Source organism: Pithys albifrons, chromosome 22 (assembly GCF_047495875.1).
Source record: "Pithys albifrons albifrons isolate INPA30051 chromosome 22, PitAlb_v1, whole genome shotgun sequence".
Taxonomy (NCBI): Eukaryota; Metazoa; Chordata; class Aves; order Passeriformes; family Thamnophilidae; genus Pithys; species Pithys albifrons.
The window spans coordinates 5424761-5442442 of record NC_092479.1 but is presented as its reverse complement, the minus strand read 5'-3'; positions in this window follow the sequence as shown (position 1 = coordinate 5442442).

The following is a 17682-nucleotide window of genomic DNA, read 5'->3' as shown; positions in this document are numbered from 1 at the left end:
CTCCCACCAAGATTCACAGCGATTCAGGGCCAAGAGCCCTGCTAAGGATGAACATCTGTTCTCTTCCCACCCTCCACTGGGGCATTTCTGGAACTGGCAACCAACAAGTCTATAATTTATTTAAAAAAAAAAAAAAAGAAAGAAAAAAGACGAAATTTTGTCTCTTTTTCTACTTTTCTGACATCACAGCTTTGTGGGAACCTTTCACACTTAGATATTTTTAGCGGAACTTGGAGGAGGAAAAGTAAAGCACAGTGTTGGTTCTTTGTGTGTTATGTTAGAAATAAACGTACGTAAATGACATTTTAATGGGGTTTCTGTGTATTTCTCAGTAATGTAGTTACTTCTGTTCCAGCAGTGGCAGCATATTTATTTGCTGTCTGACACCTGGATTATGATGGGACTCAAAGTTACCATTTAGTTGTGAAAAGGACGGGAAGAAAAAGGGGATTTTGTGCTTTTCTTAGGTGGGATCTGTAATTAGGTCTAAAATCAGCGACTTTGCATTAAATTCAGTGCTCAATTTTGCATAATCAGGGAAAATTTAGAAAAAATAATCTAATGGGGAGGAAAAAAACATAGGTGAGGGAATAACCTCATATTTAGAATGAAGGAACAATTTCATGAGACAGGGAACTTTTACTGTTCCTACAGTAAAACTTTTGTTTTCTATAACTAGAACACTAAACACTGCCATGGGCAAAGCTTTTAGGAGAGCCCAAAAATGTCACTCAGTCTAACTATGCAAACTTCTAAATGCAGAGGTGCCTGGTTAGGTGATCTGACTTAATTGCTGGGAAGAAGCAGCTGCGTGCTGGCTACAGCAGGGAGAAAAGGGCTGCTTTGGATCACTTCTGTGGTACTTCAGATTGCACATGGATATGAACACTCACTCCCTTACTTTAAAAATATTTGTCCTTGACATTTCCAGACACATGGCTCACACCAAATGTATGCAGCTCCATCTCCTGAGGGTCTCGAGATTAAAACCCCTGCTTTCTCACCTTGTGATCTGGCATTAATAGCTGATAGAAAAATCACATACATGACTGACATCTTCCTAGAAATGTGAGCCTGTGGAATTAATGAATGCCATGCAGGAAAGCAGGGGTCAGTTTGGAAATAGGATTTCTGTTGCCAGCCATCCAGTCATGAACTGGACAATCTGCCGTTCATTTTTTTTGCTTTAGCATTGAGGAAAATTGATCTGGAGAATAAAGCAGTTGGAAAATAAGCAGCTCTGCTTCTCTGGCCGCTGGAGGTTGATGGACTTGTATAACTTGTGGAAATCAGCCTGACTGCTGTTTCTGTGCCCTTAGCACGTTCTTTGGCTGCCAAGTTCTTTATCCTGCTGTTGATCTGCAGGATAAATCTGCAAATCTGCAGATCCAGAGGCTTCTGTGGCTCGAGGGATTGATGGTCGGACACTGTGTTGATGGTTGGGTTGGTGGGGGCAGAAACTGGGCTGAGCCACCAAGCTCTGGGTGCTCCATGAAACAAAAGGGTGTCCTCCCCCATCACTGGGACAGGGGTAATTTCAGCCCAAAAACTCATCAGCTGCTTGAGACAACTGGAGGATGGGATATGGAAAACTCAGTTCTTGGGGATTTTCAATCACTTTTCAACAGGGCGGTCCAGGGGCTTGTCCTGTGGTTTGGGCAACTCCTTTGTGATAATATTTTTATTACTTGTTTTTCTACTTTTTATGCTGCATCTCCAGATTTGTCAACACTGATCTTGTCAGTGTGGTCAGGATGAATTTACAATAACATGCTGAAATAATATTATTCATAAATGGAACAGCTCAGCCCCTGTACAACCTTTCTCACCAGCATGGATTTAAATTGCTCAAAGTTCTGTGCAATCAGTGATGATCTCCATGAAACAAACCTGCACTTTTCAGGAAGATAAAATATTTCATCGAAGAAAGAATGGGTAGTTTTAGCATGAGACAAAAACTTTGAAGCATTTTCTTTGGAGAAGATGGATTTCCATTTCCCTTTTATATCTTTCCCTTTATCTGCTCTCTGTTTTCAAAACAAATGAAAAAGAGAAAAGGGAGGTGAGATACAAAGGGAGCTGGAAGAGAAAGAATTGAAAACCTTTTAGTTACACTTTTTTTTCTTGGTAAAAGACAGGAATATTTGAACAGAAATCCAAAAAGTGCTGTGCACATTTCATTTGAGGGTAACATGCCATTCCTCACTGTTCTGTCGGGGCAGCTCCACTCTGAGCTCTGCCACAATCATTTCTGTTGCTCCTGGGTGCACAATTTTGGGTTCCACAGTGAAAATGCAGAGCTCCTGAGCCTGTCAGTAAACCAGAAAACAAAGGCAAAAGGGGAAGAATGGCATTGCTGCTGCTATTTTTGACATATTGCTGGAAAAACCTGTGCCCTGGCCCCTTTCTGCACCCACACTATCCACGGACACTGAGAGGCATTAATGTGGGCAAGGGGCACATCTGGGCTCCCTCTAACTGGATTCCCCACTCTAGGTGTGTGTGAAGGAAAGTTTAGTTTAATCAGAATGTGTGCTCAGCTAAAGCAGTCATTGGGAATAGACTTTATCTCTTTCAAGGCTCATAATTGCTGCATTTGTAAGAGGTAAAGACACAAAACTAGTGAAATACCCAGGACAGTCCTAACTGATATTTTCTGAGAGTTTGTTATTGTTTCAAAGTAACTTCTGGGAAAAGAGATCCCAAAGCATCCTGTTTGCCTCAGTCTGGGGGATCTCTAGGTGGTGTATGAGGAGCACTGAGCTCTCAGATGCCACAGCCAGGAACTGTCAAACCCTCATGGAAACTGAGCTGGGAATAACCAGGACCCCAAGCCCATCCTCCCCCCAGAGCTGAGCAGGAGTCCCCGTGCTGGGGGACACTGTGGGACCCACATTCTCTCCATATCTGAGCCATCCCATTTCCATCCGTGAGCACATGAAGGTTGCACGGGCAGAAATGTGGAAGCAATTACTTTAAGAGCCGTCTTTTGGGCAATTCCCAAAGAGACATCAGACCCTGTATTTATGAAGCCTATTGCATTGGGCCCTAATGAAGCAATTAAGCAAAGGGTCCTCTGTGTTTGATCTAAATGTGGTAATTTTTACAAAAACATCGCCGAGTGATAGATACCCATAACTCAGAGTCCTTAATTGTACTTAATTTGTTTGGAATACGAATGTGCATTTAATTAAGCCGGGGCTTTGCCCACATGTTTAAAGAAGGGCTGTCAAGGAAAATTAAGGCCCAGTTTGTTTTCAAAGTTACTGGTTTTTATCAGGCCAGGACAGCGATCTTCGAACAGAAGGTTACAGATAATTAGGCAGAGACCTCAAGCCAAAAAAAAAAATTCAGAGACACTGTACAGCTGAGAAAGCAGGAAGAGAAACTCCTTGATGAAGAAACATAAGAATGGGCTGTTCACATAGGGAAGTCATGCATGGCTAGGATTGGGTAAATGGGACCTGTTGGTTCAAATGTGGTTTGTGTTCTTGAACTCCAGCAGTGGGGCTGGAGCAGCTGGATCCGGATCCAGCGGATGCAGAGAACTGATGGCACCACCGTGGAACAGCCATGGAAGGGAGAGGGCAGAAAGTATTTTGGTTGTTCATTGGATTTCTAAACATAAAGATTGGCTGTGAGAGCTGGATTTTAAACATCTCTCCCCCAAGCACAGAAATCCAGGAGGTGCTTGTCATGCTCTTGGGAAGAACACTGTTTGGATGCATGGAAAGGGAGTTTATTCCTTGATGAGCAGAGCTTTGACTCGCTGATACTGTTATAAAAGAGCACTGAGCACTTCTTTTTGTGCAAAAGATTCTTTCAATTGAAATGGCATATAGGGGGGAGAGCACATGACTCAAAATGCTGAGCAACTGTGGATTTAAAGTAATTTTTTGTTCCTTAGTGAAAAATTAGAGAATGCAGTTAAAGTTAATAATGCTTCAGCACATGAAGAAAAGGTGATTTTTGATACTGAAAAATTGGTTTCTCATCACAACAGCAAACAAAGTCCATGTGTGGATGTGTAAGCTCTGCTTTGTGGCTTCTCAAGGGTCACACACTGGCTGTCAGCATCTCAACACTGTCATTTTTAATGCCATGGTGAGACATTTACGTCAGGAGATGCTTATGGAGGAAAATAGATGCCGTGGTGTCCCCTTGAAGTGTGAGTAGGTTATGTGGCCAACAAAGCTGTGCACACATCACCAGCCACTTCACAGACAGAGTGACTTGTCCTCAGAAAGGAGAGACATCTGTAGCAGAGCTGAAAATTGAGCCCAGATTCCCCTCACAGAGGGTCTGAATGGTGAAAATCATGTTTTCTGGAGGTTTGATGGGCCATTGTGCTGATGACAACTGCAGTGGCTCTTAATTATGGATCATGAGACGTGTGGAGAATCAGTAGATTTTGAAACAAAAAAATAACTTTGCATAGTATTATCTTCTGCCTCTGAAGAACTTACCTATTCACAGCTGAGTGTAGCTGGTGGCTCACTGTGAGATGGTACCTGCCCTTCTCCTCCTGGGTGGCTCAATTTAAAAGCTGGCAAAATACCCAGAACAGCTTCAGCCCTAATTTAGTATAAAATTAGTTGACTTAAAATAAACAGAATAAAATAAAATAAATCCTATGGCATTAGAGTTCCCTCGGCTGGATCACTGTGTGCCTCCCCAAGATTTATGGCACCTGTCACTGGAACAGAATGTCTAGCCCAGACGTCCCAGGGTCCTCCTGGCTCTTGACATTACAGGCATGTAAGAGTTTGGAAACCCCAAAATAAGATGCTAAAGGGGAAAAATGCTGTGGGAGAGCAAGAGGGTGCTGAGTGGTAGTGAGGAGGCAAAACAAAGGCAGGGAGATGCTGAACTGTGGCAATCCTGGGTGCCCTCAGCAGCCCAGAGCCCCAAGGAGGAGGAGGAGGTCACTGGGTTTTGATGTATCTGCTCGGCACATTGAACCAGTTTGCAAAGGCAGGCCCAGAACACAATTCTTCCCGTGGTAAATGAGCATGTCAGCTGTTTCACCCTCTTACTGGTGTTTAAAATTTTTGCAGCAATAACAGAGAATTTGAAAGGACATCAGAGGTGGATTTACGGGACTCCTGGGAAATCAACTGTTTCCTGTTTCAACAGCTTCTTCATCATAACTTGCTTTCTCAGTCTCTGAATGATGTTCTATTAATCTTGGTGTGCAGTGATTACTGCTCAATGCAGAGCTGGGCTGAACCTCAATTTGTGAAATAACCTTTTTTTATCTCTTCATTGAGTCCAACGTGGTAAACTTTGAGCAGAGGTCTACTGACCAAGTGGGTAATTGTGTTCCAATGCATCCTGTGAATAATGCAGATAAAAAACCTCCAGTGAATAATTCATTTTGCCTCCACTCATTTTGAATTAGCCTATTCATGTATGTATCCTTTCCAGCCTGCCTGTCTCCGTGTGTGCATGGATTTACATAGCAATGTTGTAATTCACAGGTACTTAAATATCAAAGCAATGGAGCTGCTACTCCCTGCATGTGTTCCTGACTATTCTGGATTCAGGACTGCATATGTATAAATAAGCATTGTATGCTGTACCATAAAATTTAGGATTTGATTTGCAGATGAAACATGACACACATTTGCTGCTGCAATGGCTATCTAGGATTAATATTAAAAAGCTTGCAAATGAAGGCAGATAATTTTGGCCTGGCTGTTGATTAAGGAACAAGTATTTTGGGTTATTCATTACACTCTCACAACTCTCCTTTTGCCTTGGCAGCAACTTCTGGATCCTCAGTCAAGCAAAGCCTCTGAGCAGGAGGAAGGACTTGCCTTTAGGGATGGTGTTCCCTGACAGGGGTGGACAGCACTGGAAAGGCCTGAGCATCACTGATTCCCTGCCTGCAGCTTGAGATGGTTTGCCCAGAGAGGGTGTGGAGTCTCCTTCACTGGAGACTCTCCAAAACAGTCTGGACACAAACCTGTGTCATGTGCTCTGGGGTGACCTTGTTTAGGCAGGGAGGTGAGACCAGATGGCCCACTGGGGTCCCTTCCAAGGTGACCCATTCTGGGACTCTGCGAACGTTTGTAACAGGTTCATCTGAACAGCAGAGGGAAGGAGCCTTTTCTCTGATTGGGTCAGTTTGTCAGGGGAGTTCTGAGGAGCCTCTGAAGTTTGTGTGGACATCTCAACTGCACTTGGGTCTGCTCTGGCTTTGGCGTAGGCATCAGCCACATTTAAAACTGTTGCTGGATGTTGGTGGATTCCTTGGTCAGGCTGCTTAATCTATGGCTCCGGAGGACAAGGTACCATGACAGCCAGTGGGACTGACTCAATGGCCAGGCCTTTATGGAAATTCCAGTGGGAATCTGTTCGCAGTGTGTTTCCCTGCCTTAGACAGCCAACAAGTTGTGAGGATGCAGCTCCTAATGAGGGCTGGCAGGGCAGATGGTTTATCTCTGACTGCCTGGGAGTTCCTGCTCTGCAGACAGAGGCAGACACTCGTGTCTCCTCATCGTGGGCTTTTCTGTTTCCAGTCCATTACAGGTGACACAGCCGATGAGGAGCCTGTCTGTCATCATTGTCCCTGAGGGGAGAAACCTCATCCCTTCCTGTGCTCATACCACAACTGTCAGATCATGCTTTTCAGATCATGCTGGGTGAGGAGAAACTCCACTGGGAGCTGGATCACAGCCCTCCAGCCCCGCCAGGCCCTGTCCCACACACTCCTCCTGGCACTTCACATCCACCAGCAGCTCTGGGGCAAACCTCTTCCCCAGTGGGGATGTTGGTGCTTAAAATAAATCCCTGCCCATCATTTTCTAAGGGGGTCCAAAGAGTATTTGTGTTGTGAACAGCTCTGACCCAGTGCTTGGGGGAGAGCCACCACAGCAAACATTGCTCTGGATCCATCACCCAGGAAAGAGAAAAGGAAGCAAACCCCTGACAGCTGAGGCCAGTCATGAACTATTTTGTGCAACCACATATGGGGCATCTATAGCTCCTTTAGCTGACAGCAATGCACATCCGTAACCCTGTGGAGGTCACACTGCTCTTGTGGTAGGAACTGCTGGCCCCAGTTTGCAGCAGAGAAAGGAGAAGGAAGATCTGCAGAGGGTTTGTCTGCAGACAACAGGGACATGACAGGCCAGTCCAGGGGGATCTGAGTGGCAAAGTAACCTGTGTGTGGCCAGCAGGGATTCTGCAGCAGAGTGAGGGTGGGTGATGGGGTTTTACATCTCAAAGCATCAATCTGAACAACAAAAACAGAAATAACCCATCTAGATTTCATTCCTCATGAATCCATGTGCTGTTCACTGGTCTGAGCCTCAGCTCCAGTTGGAGCTGACCTTCTGTACCTCTGCCACACTCCCAGTGTTACTTTCCAATGCTCATTATATGAGGAATAAAGACAAGACAAACATATATATCCATATGTATGTGTATCTCTATTTGTTTAAGTGTTCTCCCATATCACACTGGTGTGAACTTCCCTTCCTCTGGCTCCATAATACCCTCTTTTTCCCTTCTTACAGCAATTCTGAGTCAGTTTATTACAGTTTTCTGTCTGATATTCCAGAAATTATTTTTCTAGGGTTAATCCCTAACCCCCAGCAATACCATTGGGAAAGCTATATGGCAGGCTTGAAATAGTTCCTACTTGGAGCAAGCAGCCTTTTCAAGTCTTTATTTATAATTCACGGATTGGAGAAACTGGAGCAACAATTTTCGGGTATAATGCATTACTCTGCTGTAGTTTTGTCTGACAGACCTGTGCTAATTACTCTGTGTGGGTTTGAGAGAGAGCCAAGAATGGGTTGTAGAAAAATGTGTATCACTAAAACTTAGGTCCCCGAAGTCAAAAGTAAAACAAACAGTGAGAGATCATTATCTGAAGCAGACCCTTGTTAGCTGGGTACAGAAAAAAGTCATTCCCATGTTTTGTGTTTCCCCTTTAGATCCAAGTAGTATTTCTGTCTGTATTTGGAAATATCTTGATTTTGTGCAGTTAGGGCAGACAGTGCAGTTGTTCCCCTCCTCTTTGGAAGGCTGTAGCTGGCTCTGCTGTGGACTCTGTGTGGCCTTCAGTGAGTCACTTAACCTTCCTGTGCATAAGTTTACTCATTTCTAAAAGGTATATTGTAATAATAGACACCCCTGGGGGCTCTTATAGATTTAAATAATGAAAGTGGCTAAAGCAGTTTGTGAGCTTCAGATTATAGGTGCCAAATAAAGGCAATATATTAATATTTTTTACTCCAGCTTCTTATTCAAAGAACAAAGATAGCATGGTAAGTGTTTGGTTTAAAGTTGGTAGTTAACATGAGCATCAGAGTGTATTTTAATTTCTATGATCACAATTAGGCAGAGCTCTTAAATCTATTTTAAATTTTCAAATACTAATTTTTTCCCCCCAGGTAATGCTCCCAATCTGACAGGCTGTTGGAGCCAATGACAGAAGAGGAGGCTCAGCTGTGCACGTGGGTATCTCTGTGTGTTTATCCTCCTGCATTTGTGACCTCAGCAGGAACATCCTTGCCACAGGAATACAATGCTCAGGTTGTCTCACTGCCCTGCAAAATTCATCCAGGATGCAAATCGATAAATGTAACGGGAGAGAAACTACAAGCTGTGCATTTCCAGGGAGGCTGAGGGTTTGTGGGATGGATGGAGGCTGCTGAGCATGACCTAATGCCGCAGGAAAAAACAGCACACACAGACCTCAGCATCCAACCAGTCTGAATATTGAACCAGAGGTCCTTGAGTAATTGTCCTTTCTTCACTCCGGGGGTGAAAAGGGTACATTAGACATTCACCAGCAGCAAATGGCACCTGACATCTCTTTAAGTGAAAGTCAGCTTGGAATTTTTTTTAATGGCCAAGCATAAATCTTTTAAATTATAAATCAATAAATAGTTAATTCAATAATAGGAATCTTTTAAATATTTAATGAGTCATATGCAGAATGGCTCTATAACTGGATGTTGATGGAACTGTGTCAAAGGAATTTGAATCAAACTTTTCTAAACTCCCCATATTAAAATAGTTATTGATTCAAACATAACCTATGAAGACTGTTGCAAAAGCAAGGGGGGCTGGAGGGTTTGGCATACATTTTCTCATCCAAGAAAATGTGAAACTAGCAGCTCATTTTTAATGATGGATTCTGGAGCTTTGCAGGTTGTATTAATGTTCCCACTACAAAAATGAGTAAGACCCTGCACAGACAAGATTCTGTGTGTGCATATTCATTAAAATTCTGGTTTAATGGCAGCTGTCCTCTTAAATAAAAGCAGTGGCAGTTGTCTCTGTAACCAGCACTGACAGGGATATCCTGAACTATCTCCACTGGAAACTGCCCAGAAGTTTGTATTTATTTATCAGAGTTTACAGGTGAAAGACAGTGGGAATTGTATCTATGAACACTAGACCGGATCTGCTCCTTTATGATTTTCTCAGAGGAGATCTGTAGTCCATATTAACTTATGAACTATGTGCTGCTGTAACTCAACACTCTCCTTAATTACCTTAAATTGGAGGCATTTTGTGCTTAATCCTCAGACCACGTTCAGTGCTCTGTTACTCCGTAGCAGAGGTGACTTCTTCACATCCTGTACAGTCTGATCTTTACTTCCCAAATTATGATCTGGCTCAGTGTTCATCTTTTTTCAGGTAAAATGGTGAAAGGATGGTGCTGAGAACAGGACGTGGGAGTTTCTCCAGTGGGGAAATACAAACAGGTAAGAAAGGCACAAAGGGTAGAAGGAAGAAAGGGATTGTCTGCAGATTTGCTGAGATTGGTTTTGCAGTGTTGTTGAATGACAGGTAAGTTTGCTCTGGGGATTTTTAATGGGTATTCAGTGGTGTGTATTCCAGAAAGAAGAGTGGTATTGGAGGAACAAAAAAGGCTTTAATCATAAAATTATTAAGGCAGGAAAAGACCTGTAAGATCATCAAGTTCAACCATCAGGTTTGAACCTTAATGCAAGGCTTGTTCACCATTCCAGGAACTTCCTGCCTTGAAACCGCTCAGCAAAAATAATTGAGGTGTCTACACTCCTTCACCAAAAGCAGCAAAGAAGGCATTTGGTGTTGCCTCCTGCACTAATGAAATGTGGTGTCAGAAACTCCTTATTGTGACACCTTGTCATACCCATTATATAGATGTTTAAACTGTGTTCTGAGGAGGCAAAGCCTGACTGCAAAGAATTGGTCTCACTGCCCTTGAGGGGCAGTCAGGACCAGCCAAAACCCAGGCCCAGCATTACCTGAAGCAAGAGCTGCTGTTTGCTCTTCCCGTGCATCTGTAATCAATTGTAGTTGGTTCAATATTTGTAGCAGATTAGAGTTTCATTTGTATTCTGCACACCTCTGCTCTCTCCTCTGTGTGTGTATATATATATACATATATATATCTCCAGAAAGGCTGCCTGCATATCCTTGTGGGGTTTTTTTCCCCCAGGATGACAGATACTGTAACAATGGCAGTAGATTAATATCTCCTTAATCAGCCAAATGAACATGACATACAAGGGTGACAGCTCAATTTGCTGCTAACAGATTGTGCCTATCACAGCCCTTCCATTCCAACTGATGGTTATTTCTGGAAGAGATCATACAGTTCTGGGAGGACCCCACGAGCTCTGAGACTCCCATTAAATACATCAAGCACCACATAGGTGTTACTCACTCGCCTGTCAGGACATTCCTGCTCGGGGAATGAAATGAGCCTTGACACGTGCAGAGGAGAGACACTGAGCTGGGGAGGTGGCACTGGGTGTACTGACTGCACAATGCTGCAGGTCCCTCTGCTGCTTGGTATTTTGTGTTTGCTCATGGACTGGTGCCTGTTGAAATATGGCTCAGACACGGGGGCTGTTTCCTGGGGAGGTGCATAAAGAAATGTCCTGGGGAGGAAGTGCAGGAGGGGCAGCAATCTAGGGAGAAGGGGTACATTAAATCTGAGCCCCATAACTGGCTGTGTTCTGGGTTTGTTTGCAGGTGGGATTTCAGGAGGGTCTGGTTTCTAAATCGGGAGTTCAACCTCCAGGGTTTAATTCAAATCTTTTCCTGCTTCCTGTGGTATTTCAGATGAAGTGACCCAGGTACTGTGCAAAGGGGCTGCAGCTCCTTCCCAGGGGTGTCCCCACTCCTCCCTGGGCTCAGTCTGTGCTCCCTTTGTGCAGGACAACCCCCAAGCCACAGTGGGTATCAGCACCAGGACATGGAAACCCAGGTGGGCACATGCCCAGCTGTGTTTGGTGGGCACAGTTTGAGTGTTGGCAGTCCCAGCTCAGCACTGACACCTCAGCCCTGAACCAGGGACCAGGACAGTGCTTGGGCTGTGCTAAGGCCTGGCTTTGCTGATGTGCAAAGCTGTCCCCAGCACTGAAAAGTCTGTCCCTGCAGCCCCTGGTGCTCCCTGTGAAGCTGTAACTGGACAGTTGGCATTTGCTGGATGAACCCCTGGGGATTATTTTCACCGTTATCTCCTGCTTTTGATGGGACACCCTCACAGGGCCCTTCCCAGACTGATTTTGCAGTCCCACCCAAATACATAAACCACATTTGTAGACCTCTGCAAGCCCCATCCACAGACAGGGATCCCTCCAAACCTCCCAGCAGACTCACTTCAGCACTCTAGTTCTCTGAGGGAGTGGTTTTTCACAGCACTCAGCAGTTTGCTTCACTGAAGGTAAGAGCCATGTTTATTTTTGAAAGATAAAATGCAAGTAGTTTGAATGGAAAAGATTTCCAAGGCAAAATTGACAATATATTACTGAAACAGTGGCATTAAGATATATCCATATGATTGTAATTATGAAGCTCAGCCCTTCCCGAGGAGGGTTCTATCATTCCTTGCACTTGCCACAATTTCTGTCATACAAATGTGTTCATTATTTTTATCATTTTTTTCTTACTATTACAGGTTTTGCCATAAGAATAACTCATCAAGGCTTTATGACTAATAAATTCTCTAAATTACAGTCCAAGGATGCATTACTTTAATTTTTTCTCCATATTCTGTTTTTAATTGCCATGTTATTTCCCACTTGCCTTTCTTAATGACTCGTTAGGCTTAAGGGGAAAGAACAGAATTTAAGTCCAACAAAGATCTTGCATCAAGTTTTGGACACCTCAGAAGGGAAGTTGTACATTAAGGGAGGAAAAATGTGACTTGTGTGTCTCAAGAGGAGACTTCAAATTTCCAGTGTTGAGGATATTCAAACAAAACAAAAATGCTTAAGAAAGCTCCAGACCACGTATTGTTTATTAATTATTTGAACAATTATGTCTAATGAGAAATGCAGTCAACATGTCCATGGTTTGCAAGATACAGACATATGCATGACCCTTAATGTGTAAATAGACCTTCTGGGACCATTTCAGAGTCCTGAAGACCAAATTTAGATGTGCCCTTAAAATCTTGGTGAAATCAGGACTGGAGGGAGTCAAAGGTGACATTTTTGGTTATAAATTCTTTTTGTGGGCTTTGTGCATTGCTGTCTGGTGTTGACTGAGGGCACATGAGGGCAGCTTAAATTTGGGCAGGATGTTGACCCTTTTTTCCTTTCTTTACCCTGGCAGAATTCTTGAACTGGGCATGGATTTTTAAGGGCCGTCACTAGTATGGATTTTCCTCTCTCAGGGCATTCCATGGTGACACATTGGCTCACAGGCAGCTCCAGGCAGATGGATCCCAGGCAGCCTCTTCCCTGGATTTTCCAAGTTGACTGTACTGGAGGAGCGAGGAGAGGGTTTAGGAAGTTGGGGAGAGCCCCTTTCCAGTTGCCTCATCATCCTCCTCAGCCTGTTTGTGGTGAGGTCTCTGCCAAGCTCCAGCCCAGCCTGTGGGATGTTTCCCGTCACTTTTTGTCCTGGATGTGTCCAAGGGAGACGTCTTACTCCCACATTCCCAGCAGGGCTGCACTGGCTCTCCCAGTTAAAGCTCTCCCAGTGTTGCAGGAGGCCTTGCAGGGGGCTGGACCCTTCACTCCACTGTCCAGCTCAGGACTTTTCTTGTATCTTACACTGATTTTCAATCTGTTCCTGGGTTTCCCCAGCAGTGGGGAGTGACCACTGATCCAAGAGTCCTGCTCATCCCAGGGAGTGACAGCAAATCCAAGGACCCAGGGTAACGTGGGGGAGCAGTGCTGGAGGAGCAGCCTGTTTCAGGTGGAAGGCAATGAATAACCAAAACAGGAAAACCACAAATATTGTGCAGAACGTATCTCAGAGTATATCATATGTATTTAAGAAAGTGGGAAATCTGCCAGTAAGCAGATACAGAGTTAAACCCCTTAATATTAATAGACATTATTTGTTTTGTGATTGCAGCAGGGACTTGGCTGTGCTGGCCTTCTCTAAGGACACCAGGGTTTTCTCTGCTGGAAATGTGGCACCACACGTGCTGGAAGAGCTCAGCTGCTCCATTACCAGTTTCTGTCACTTCCAGGGGCTTAAACATTTTAGGAAGACCTAAAGAGCAACTTAAAGCCCATTGACTGCATGCTAGAAAAGCAGAAAAAGGAGTTTCCACTGTGAGTACCATCCGAGCCGCTCTAGAGGGAGGCAGAGAGCCATTGCTCCGGGAATATTGCCTGCTTTATGTGTAGCACAATCAGCAGCAACAAAAAAGTGCTCTTTGTCAAGCGTGTTTCAGGTGGCAGCACAGGTTCTGCCAGTGGCAAAGTCCTTAAATATTCACCTCCATCACTGGCTCAGCAGGATTTTGCTCTTGCAGGAGCTGTACAGCACTTTCCCTGCAATTGCAGCTCCCCAATTGCAGCCCTTCGAGTGCAGAACCAGAGGGTGCTTCGGGAAACTGGCTCGGAATTGGGTTCTGGCTAATCAAGACTAGAAGTCATAACAAAGTAGTCCAAGTCCTCCCATCTGGGCTCCCAGGCTGGTGGGTAATTATTTCACACATGTGAGTATTGTTTAAATGTATTCCTCAAAGTTTCCTTCTCCTTGTGACCAGGAGCAGTTTGCTGTGAATGTCTTCCCACATGGATTTAGTGATTCCACCTGATGCTTTCTTGGGCTTTGCTCACAAAATCACAGATTTTGGAAATTGCACCCTGTTCTCAATGTGAGATAAAATCCACTGGAGCTGATGAGCTTCAGCCCAGGTTTGCAGAAAATCTTCTATTCTAAATGTTTTTGATTGTGGTTTTTTTAACCCTAAACTGGGAAAACAATATAATTACTAAATAGACTTTATTTAGTATCCAAATTTTTGAAGTATTTGTGTGCCTACTGAGGCCTTTATTGCAAATTAGACACATCCAGGGCACTGTGGACTGTGACATGGCCATTCCATAAATCCTGTGCCTTGGGAGCTGGTGGGACTGGCCTGGAACTCCTGCTCCTCAGGCTTGTTTGAGCCTCACCAACTCCCACATGTGAAAATCTGAAATGCAGTTCACCACAGCACACACAGCATAGAAATCTGCAACTTATTAGGCAGGAAAAGTCCATCCCAGGGAACTGTGGGTCACACAACAAGGTTTGCAGAAGCACTGCCCCAAAGTGTAACCCTGCAGTTCCAGTTAAAGGCCCAAAACATCTGCATGTGTGTTTGCAGGCCATGGTTTCTCTCTGGCAACTCAAGTCCTGATGTGCATTAACTGTTTAAAACCAATTTCGTTGCAGTTAAAATTGAATATGACTGTTAGTCTAGAAAATATGGCCTATTTCCTTTTACTAGTTAGCTTTTAAAGGTGTTTTACAATTCAAATGAGCCATGCAATTAAAGGTGACATTGCCAAAACTGGACAGACTAAAATTAGACATTCCTGCTGTGTGTTAGAGCTTGGCCCACATTTAGATCATGCTGTCTTTGGGCTGTACCTGTCTGCTCCAATCTTATGAGTCAACAGGATACTGAAATGTTCCAGAATCCTGTTGTGTTTTTCTATTCTTTCTGTCTTCCAAGATTACCTGATCCTTCATTCCCCACATTTCATGCCCCAAGCACACTCACACACACTCACGCACACACAGAGCAATATTTTAACCTTTTTTGCACTGGGAAGTAGGAGGCACTTGATGGTTGTTGCACTTACTGGCTTGACCACCACAAACCCTTAATTAGAAACAACCCCTGCCTTAAATCCCTGAGTTCCCCATCCCAGAGTAGCAGCAGGGTGGGAGGGTCTCTGTGTTCTTGACTGATAAACCAAGGGGAGGGGAGCTTGGGCCACAGTCACTTACTCCTGCTTTGATCTGTAGTAGCACTGGTGTAACACTTGAGTTACAAGGCTGTTGAGAGAAGAGTCTCCCTCCACCCAGGGCTGGGAACTGGAGGAGCACACGGGAGGTCACTGACATCCCACCTTCTAAATAACCCTATGCATTAATTAATATGTAATTATACTGTCCCTGGGTAATCAGTGACACGATTGCCATTAATGTTTAACACTGTGCAGAATTCTGCCAGGTTTGTGAGCAGTGTGTTAGTGAGGACACTCCAGAACTCTCCAGTCAATACTTCAAGGTAAATGAGGAAGTCAGAAGGGAGGAAAATCTCTCAGAAAATGCCTGTTGTGGTTTGAACACAGGATGTGGCCATAAGGGAAACTCTCCTTCATGTCAGACTCAGATTCATGGATTTTGTAATGACATTCCTTGAAGTCAGTGAAGTTGGTTATGCCCCTGTCAGCCCACTGTAAGGCTGGGGAACTTGGGTGACTTCTGTTGTATCAGTACATCTGAATTGCCTGGCATGATGGTGCTCCTTGTTATTAGGAAGGTGAGGAAAGTTAATTAGCTCCTTTCTGGGAGAGGGGGCAAGCTTTTAGTATTTTAACTGTGCACTGTGTGCAGAGGGATGTGTGCACACCTCTAGGTCAGAAATAGGATATTCAAATTCTGTGGGGGAAAATTGTGCAAAACCCCCAGAATAAAACAAGAAAGTGTATTTTAAGTTACCCAGTGCAGCTCCCTGGCAAGACCAGATTATATTCCACAATGCATAATAGTGTAGTATTTGTGCAGCATATTCAAGGTGCTTTACAATGTGCTGTTAAACTTCTGTGTTATAAAATAGCACATAAGTGTGCTAAACCCTGCTGGATTGCCTGTCTCCTGCACTGCCTTTCCTTGTGTGATGTTGCAGCCTGTCCCTGGGAATAAGCCCCCAACCACCTGATCCGGGAGCAAGGACCATCCTCTAAAAAATGAGTCACGTTTTATGGCAGCAGTGACAAGATCCAGCTCTTTCCGCGTCCTTTGGAAATGCAGCCAGTCCTTTGGGCCAGTCCCTTGACTCCAGCCCATGCTTGTACCTCTGCCTGCTGAGTGACCTGTGTGAGCACAGCTCTTGGTCCCACTCCAGTTCCTGGTGGAAAGGTGCCCAGGCTGCTGAGGCGCCCAGACCTCCTGGCAGGGCTGGAGCGGGATTAGCGGCCGGGAGAGCTGTGGAAGCACCACAGAGGCAGAGCCCACTCCCATGGGTGGTCTCCTCAGGTCAGGACACAAGGAAGCCTCCATGGCTGTGCCTGCTGGATGGAGAACACCTCTGCATGGTGTGGTGGCACCGTTCCCACCTGCCTGTGAGTGCTACTGGGTTATTTGATGGCTGTGAGGGAGTGAACACTTGAAAAGCTTAAATCCACTCTCTGATGCCACAGGGAGCTCCAGCCAGACAGGGATTTTCTGTACAAGTGATTCCTGGAGCAAATGAAGGATTTGTGGAGAGAGTAGCAGTTGCAGAAATAACAGAAACTGGGGTGCATGTGTCTGAGGATGAAGATAATTCAACATTGGGTTTGCTTCCTGAGACACATGGGGAACTCTGCACCTCCAGCAGCCACACCAGCATGACTGGAGTTTCCCTGATACCCTTAGATGATGAGCCAAAAGTTCCCTCAGCATCTCACCCCCACCTCTACCACTATACCAGCAGGTACAAATGTATTCCCTGGCTCAGAGACACGTAAATCCTGACTGTCAGGAAACAAAGTAGTTTTTAAACTTTAACAAGTAGAGTAATGGAAATGAAATACAAAGGAAATGAAAAAAAAAATTGACTAAAATGTCTTTTTATTTTGGTATTCTGCAGCAAAAAGTGTGGGCACTAAATAATAAATAAGCCATGCAATGTTTTTACAGCTTCTTTCATATGCGTGAATATTTAAAACATGCAAAAATGTGGAATAGGCATTTACTGGGGACAAAAGAAGAGAACTGATTTTATGTTCATGGAACAAGATGGGAAAACCAGAGAGATGCATGTTTAATGGATTGCTGCTCACAGAAGGCAGATATTTCCAAGTGTGAACATATTTGTAGACAAACCAATCTGACAAGTCGGCTGGGGGATGATGTATTACAGCAGAATTGGCCTGGGAAGCAGGATTTTGTTGTGTGGGTGCTGGTGGTGTAAACAGTGCCTGGGGGGCTGGCAGCCAAACCCTGGAGTCTTCCAGCTCCCACGGGGCTGCACAGACCTGGGGGAGACCTGGGGGAGACCTGGGAGCTCCTGGGCATGTTCAGCTGCCAAACATACACAGCTTCTTTGCCTACCTTTGTTAAATTTATCTGTGTTATGTATGTTCAGGAGTTGGACTTGGATGATCCAGGAGGAGACTGAGGGGAGACTTCATGTCTGTCTACAACTTCCCCTGGAGGGGCAACCCCAAACTCTGCTCTCTGTGAGCGGTCACAGGACTGAGGGAACAGCTGGAGCTG